The sequence below is a fragment of the Rattus norvegicus genome, chromosome 5, assembly GCF_036323735.1.
Source record: "Rattus norvegicus strain BN/NHsdMcwi chromosome 5, GRCr8, whole genome shotgun sequence".
In the NCBI taxonomy this organism is placed as follows: domain Eukaryota; kingdom Metazoa; phylum Chordata; class Mammalia; order Rodentia; family Muridae; genus Rattus; species Rattus norvegicus.
This window is the reverse complement of record NC_086023.1, coordinates 17,700,255-17,706,254: the sequence shown is the minus strand read 5'-3', so window position 1 is coordinate 17,706,254 and position 6,000 is coordinate 17,700,255. Positions and strand designations below refer to the sequence as shown.

At 43.6% G+C, this 6,000-nt stretch overlaps 1 protein-coding gene across 1 annotated transcript in view; it reads left to right on the top strand.

The window, feature by feature from the left end:
• Positions 1-5,160: 5,160 nt before the first annotated feature.
• Positions 5,161-6,000, top strand: part of St18 (ST18 C2H2C-type zinc finger transcription factor) — a 331,712-nt gene continuing 330,872 nt past the window's right edge. Inside the window, exon 1 of the mRNA XM_017593173.3 lies at positions 5,161-5,256. The gene's annotated coding sequence lies outside the window, so the exon portion shown is untranslated. The remainder of the gene's footprint in view (positions 5,257-6,000) is intronic.

Genomic DNA, 6,000 nt, shown 5'->3' with positions numbered 1-6,000 from the left:
TAAAAGGTCTTCATTAACAAAAGAGGCCTCAAATGGGAACCCCAGGAAATTTGGAACTTTTTAATTGTTTAAATGAAATGGTATCTTAGACTGATTAAGGGGACTCCTTCCTGGGTGTGAAATAGAGACATATTGCCATGAAGTGGGAAGGGGAAGTATGCACTAGTGTCTGTGTGCTTTGCTCGGGTTATCGTGATATCACCTTACTTATGAGTGGCATGCTTCTAATTTTCCACAAATATTCTTTTAGGCTCACTTTTATATTCTTAAAGGGAATTTTCTTAAATATTCTTAAAGGTGAGCAAGAGCATGGGAATCTCGTTGGCGGTGAGACAGTCACAGTCACAGAGAGTCGACTATCAGGCTGATGTGAAGCCTCTGGCAGTGGTGCCAGGCTTTGGTTTTGCACCCATCCATTTCAGCCATTGCCTTTCCTGCTCTGGACCCTTTTCACATGCCATGGGTGGGTTGAGGAAATCCTCCTTTCCAGTTAGTTCTTACTGCTTTCATTATCTCCAATGAAATATCAACCTAGAGAAGCCCTTCATAGTGCCCTAGAGAGGCACAGCCCAATGTTATTGTCTCTGTAATACTTTATGCCCCTCTTCCTAAAACTGCACCTCAGAGTTGTGTTGTATTTGTTCTTTAGGTTTTGTTGTTGTTGTTGTTTGTATGAGTGCTTTAGTAACCAGACTGTGAACTCTCTGTGTGGAGAAAATTGTCTTTTAAGCAGGAGTCCCCAGCCTGGATCTGGGAGAGGTTCTTAGGGAGGACGAAAGTGGCAGTGAGCTACACAAGTGTTTCCTAGTGCATCCCCTAGGCAGTGTCTGTAGAGCCCTGCTGCTTTGCCTTTGAAGTCTCCTCCTCCTTCTCCTCTTCCTCCTCCTTTCTCAAGCTGCATTCTATAAAGCTGTATATCACAGCTGACCCTCAAGTGTCACTGTACAGCCTCTCACACAGAGCTAAGTCACAAGCATTCTTCTAAGTAGTTTGCATTTCTTGGAAGTTGGCACATGAGCTGGTTCTTTTAAAACATTTGCTGTGTTAACAGAATACCTCACAGGTTGCATAGCGAGCTCAGCAGACTTTGGGCTTGTAAATTGATCTAGGGTAACTGGGCATCAATTACGGTCACTTGGTCCCGACAGCAGATAGGGGACGCTGAAGAGGCAGTGGTGGCAGGTGGCGTTAGCAAAGAGAGGCCCACCATCTGGATCTTGGAGGACGCACTTGCAGAGGAGCGCCTGGCTCAGCACTCCTCTTCGTACCGTCTTCTTCCCCTTTGCAGCTTCCCACTTCCCATCTGTGCCCGCCCACTGGTTTCTCAAAGAATTAAAAAAAAAATTGGCATGGCTTAAGGAAAAAGAATCAGAAATCTGTGGGCTGCCCCTTCCTCAGCTTATTCAATGTTAGTGACCGGTGACAACTATGGCCTGGCCTGCGTCTCACACCCATTCTCAAGGCTGTAATCTGGTGTCACCAGCGGGGCTGTGCATTTTGCTGTACCGTGCCGTGGGGTTCCAAGTGCTAGTTGTACTTTGTAAGTTGCCAGAAAAACGTTATCTTTTTCCTTTTTATCCTTGCCAGTACTGCCTGCAGACTCCAAAAGACATTTTCAGAAAGCAGATTCCACAAGTTACAGAATCCAAGCACGAGTAATCGTTACCTATTCTGCTTGAATGCAGTCCTTTAGAGACAGCGGCATTTTCTTTCTCTCTTTTTGCCAGTAGTTATTAGGTTATCACTTTGTCACATTAACTCCTCCAGAAAATATCATTTAATGGATAAACATTAATGCAACCTTTGCTGTTCCTCAGCCTCCTAATCCAAACAAATGGAGTTTTCCAGAAGGAATAACCCACAACAACCCCAGCCTTGGGCAGCAGTTCTGAATGTAACGGAACTATATATGGTTGTTCTAAGGATAATTTGAAAAATGAGTACTTGGTAAATGGCTGTTTTCTATAGGAACACGCCCTTAGAAGAAGCCAGCAAGTGAGAATTGCACAGTACCATTTTGTGGACTGCTGTGTGGGTTCTCCCATGCACTGGAGTGTTCCTACCGTGTTCTGAGCACTTTTGATTTTGTTTTTTAGAAAGTGAGACTTCATCTGGGTGTGGGTAGACTATTTTAACTTCAGCCTCCTCTGACAGTATCCTTAGGATATTTGCAAACATCATGCTTTGTGGGTGGACTGGCAGTAAAGAAAGTGCTAGTGGAGAAGGAAAGGTGAGTTTGCATTTAGGCTGCCCAAAGGCTGTCTGTACTAGGGCGCGTCATCCCACCGCCAACAGTAAAGAAGGAAAAAGGCACAAGGTGAGAACAGGGCAGTTAAGATATGATCCCAGGAGTAAGCCTGAAGGTTGCTTCTCTGAGAGCCCCTGTTCTTAAACACAGTTCCAGTCGGAGGTTCTTCAACTTCTTTCATCAAATTTATCTAGTCCTGGGTGTCAGTCAGCTCTTGTAGCAAAACGTATCTGTCGGAGGATCTAGAATGGTTGATATAAAGGGGGCCTCTTGGCGAATGATGGAAAGGTTTGGGGAGTAAAGGGAGTGAGTGGGCTGTGCTTCATCGGCTGGGTGTCGGGAGTCGTGGCTTTTAATGCTTGAGGCACCTGCTTGCTCTTAACTCTCACCCATTCACACCTAACCTCATCTCCAGGAAGGCTCTTTACCTAGTTATTTCTGAATTATTCCTAAATCCATATTTCATCTGTAAGGATTCCATCTTTTGAGGCATGCCCCTGGGTTACCAGTTTCACATAGCAAGTGGAAAAAATTCTTTAAAATGATGTGTAGGCAAAGTTCTCATGTGAGAAATTTCGGCAGTGAAAGTTCGATTTTGCAAGTTTGTTTTGGGTGAGCAGCATATTTCCCGTGGTTGGTTCAGCAGCAATATTTCTGTCCCGTCATCTAGTTAGGGATGAATGGCATATTGTGGCTTCTCAAACTGAGCCTGCATATGCTTACCCAAACTTGCTCAGTTTGGGAAGCTCACGAGTACGCTTGCCTTTCGTTTTCTTAAAATTTAATTTTTTTTTATTCCCCAGAGATTCTCTCTTGGCCAAAAAGAAATGTCTTACATGTTATTCAAAATATTTAACCTAAATTGCAAGACAGAATAGTGAAGTAGCTAGTGAGGACTTTTTCAGAGATTCTGTGACTTGGGAAGGGTGTAGGAAGTAGAGGGAACACAAAGTCTGTTACAATGTTTGGTATTTTGCTAGAAAATATTGATGTTGGGCCACAGATAAAAGCTTCAGAATAGATATTTATCTAGAATTCTCTAAAATGACCACAATGAAAAAACTTGCCTTAAAGTGAAACAACCAAATCCTAGCTGGGAAACTAGTTGGCGACCATGGGCCAGACACTGTGCCTGGAGGTCCATAAAATGAAATGCCCTGTCTTCTTGGAGAGTCCAGTCTGTCACAAATGTCTATAAGGGATTATGTACCTGAACACTTGAAAGAGCCCAGCTCTTGAAAGAACCACCCTTCAGTTTGCCCTTGCTCTCATTTCTGTCATCCTATTTAGTGGAACCAGATTCCCAGCTGTGGGATAGTGTCCGTGATGTTCTGCTCCGGCACCCCTATTCCCTTCATGTACCAACCTCTAGGATGCGCATGGGATGCATAGCAGGAGTCAGGGCATCTGGAGGAATCTGGATGCCTAGCATCCTGCCTTCTGCTCTGATAGACTCTGCTGTAAGCCTCTGTGAAGGATTTTCTAGAACACTGAATTTGGCACAGTTCTGACAGCAGGCTGCCTCACCCTTCATTCCCATGTTCCTAGGGAAGATGCTATTCCCTTCTTTCAGATGGTCCCCATGTGTTCCTTCCTCAGCCCTGGGCATTTTGAGGTATACTGAAGCATTTTCCTGAATGGGCCTCAGATATGTTTAGAAACTCCTGCATTTTGATTACAAAAAACCTTTGGAAGTCTATCTATAGCCTCCTCGTTCTGTCTTTTCCTTCATGTCTTTTGATGTGGTCAATAGAAACAGTAAGCTTTATAATGAGACTTGACTAGTAGAGCTTAAGAGGGAGTGAGTGAGGGTGGGAGGAAAGGAGAGAGACACACAGAGAGACACAGATAGACAGAGAGAAAGAAGAGGGGGAGAGAGGGAGGAGGAGAGGGAAGTTAGAGAGAGAGGGAGAAGCAGAAGGAGAATAGATGCAAGTTAGGGGGAGACAGAAGAAGAGGGAGAGGCAGAGGCAGTGACACATAGAGAGAGAAGACAGGGACACAGGGGACAAAAAAACTGGGAGAAGGGGAGAGGAGAAGGAAGAGGAGAAGGAAGAGGAAGAGGCACAGGGAGGTTTGAATAGAGGGAGCCTGGGTATGTTTTGTTGCATGGCTCTAATAAGCAGCTAAGTTCTCTGTAACTGAAATTACTTGCTCCCCAACCCTCCAGAAGCAACTCAGCAGCTAGTCAACTAGCTTCGTTTGTCACCTTGATGACATCTTGTACCATTTAGGACAAAGGAACTTTTTGGGAAAGGGCTACTGATAACAGAAACACCCAGCAAATTAGCCCAGAAACAGGAGAGGAAAAGGAGCCCAACTCCACCTTATTTCTTTACATCTGGCTTTGAAGGTCCCAGGCTGTTCACAACAGACCCTTGTAGGATGCCTGAAGGCCGTGCCACTCAGTGCCAGCCCCATAGCCATCACTGGACCACTGGGGATATGACTGTGGCTTGGGACATGAGCCCGCTTGTTCGCTTACTCACAGTGAAAAGAGTTTTGAAATGAGTTCTGAATAGACAGCATTTTCTTTGTGTGATTGGTAAATAACACAGAGCAAAGTTAGCAAGTTGCAGGCTTCTGCATTCTGACTCTATGCAACCTTTTTGTGGAGAGAAGGGCAGGATGTTTCTCACAGAATGTAACCTCACAGGACTACTAGAGGTAAGGAGCAAGAGAATCTGATCTGAAATAACAAATGTGGTTTTTAAGTAAAGCTACAAGAGGAGAAAAGGCTTCTGGCATCATAGTACACAAAAGCCAACACCTCTTAGCACTGTACAAGGTGCCAGTCTCAGTGGTTTGTCTTCATTTAGTCCTGATTTGAAGAAAAATAAATGAACAGACTGTCTTATTATAATTTAACATTTTTCTCTTTTAGACAGTAATGAGATATCTGAATGGATCAACATGGAGAAACCCTAGGAGAAATAGCATAAGAACACTTGGAACATATGAAAGAAAAGATAATTTTCCACATACCTGTAGACATCTACCAGGTACAGGTAAGGGCAAATACTGTCAAAAGTAGATTGTAACTTACACTGGTTTGGGCTTTGGGAGAAACCCAACAGTACTGAGGTGGGAGGACTCAACTGTTGTTTCACCTCTCTTGTGCAAGCATGGCTATGGGAGCCCGGCATCAAGTGTAGCCACTGATAGCCACCGGGAACTGTTGTTATTATTAATGCCAGCTGTGAAGGAGGAGAGCACATGTGATCTGGGTGTAGGGGACACTGAAAACATCAGATTCTACAAACGCCCTGGAAAGTGTCAGTGTGTTTACATTACAAATGCTGCCTGTGCAGTATGGAATGGTACTGAGACTGACTCATTTCTATTTAGAATTTTCTTTCAGAAAAATCACTTTTTAATGGTGCTCATATGAGAAATACATCTGTTGCTTACATATAATAAGTATCAAATATGAAGATAAGTTGAATACTTGAGTGGTTTGTTTGTCGCAATAAGAGACCTAAAACATATGTATGCTGTATGTCTCTTTATTAGAACGCAGGCACCAAATTATGGTTTTCTTCCCTTGAGAAATACAATTTGGTCTTAGTGCCAAGCTTACTTGGGTTTTTAAAACAAGAATATAGCTTTAGAACTCTCGAATGGGTACTTTGACAGATGTTCAGGGGGGCAAAGATTGCATTGGCTATCCTGTGGTACTTAAGACTCTGAATGTGCTTCTTAATGCAAAGCTTAGTAAACACTAATTTGTTAAATGATCACTTCAAGTTGTG